We start from the raw sequence: 904 nt of genomic DNA on the forward strand, positions 1-904 counted from the left end.
AGAGGGGGCGGGGTGGGAGAGAGGGAGAGAGCGGGAGCGCGAGAGCAAAGGCGGGGGGCCAAGAGCCAGGGAGAGAGATTAATATTTAGTGTTTGCCCGGGTCCTTCTGATGATTTCCTTTAGTCTTTCTCACAGACTATTCAGTAGAGAGCAAGACTGATGATGATGATATTAATATAATAATGATAAGGCTAAATAATCCCCCATCTCTCTAGATAGATCTTCCAAGGTTTCAGAGAGAAGGCGTTAACTCTTTTGGCTCTGTTTGGAGAAGAGAATGCCCTACGTAGAGCTAGCCCTAGCCCAGGCCGGTGTCTGCGTTGTCTGGAGTGCGGGGTGCACTCGGCCAGAAGCTCGGGGAACGCGGGCCGGCCGACGCGTTACGCGCAGGGCGAAGCCCGAGGCCGGCGCCCGCCGGGCGGCAGTCGCTTCACCTGGGCGGTTGAAACCGCAGCCGCAGCGCCTTAATTCGGGGCGCAACGCCATCTACCGGACTCCTGCCGCATCTGCAAGTACCAGACCTTGAAAGTCGCCCCGCCTCCCCCACCCGAACCCAATATAAGGGAAAAAACTCGGAGGCCCTTTCCACGAAATCCTAATTTAGCCAGGACCTGCCACTGATTCTACCCGACCTTTTGTTTATCCACCGACGTTTCCTCCTTTTCAGAGCCGCTTTGTAAAGGGCAAGGAGGCGGGGGCCGCGGGGCTGGGGCGGGGGATTGGGGAGCTGAGCTCTCAGACCCCCTGATCAGGCCGCACTGTCTGAAGCAATCGGTTCCCCAGATTACTTGTATTTAATACACAATGCATCATAAAACAAATCCCTCATCCTGACAGGAAGAAAATAGAACAGCTCATAGCTCGAGCCGGTCCAATTTATGGCTAAATTAAAAAAAAAAAAAAA

This window comes from Ursus maritimus, unplaced genomic scaffold (assembly GCF_017311325.1).
Source record: "Ursus maritimus isolate PB19 unplaced genomic scaffold, ASM1731132v1 scaffold_4, whole genome shotgun sequence".
Taxonomy (NCBI): Eukaryota; Metazoa; Chordata; class Mammalia; order Carnivora; family Ursidae; genus Ursus; species Ursus maritimus.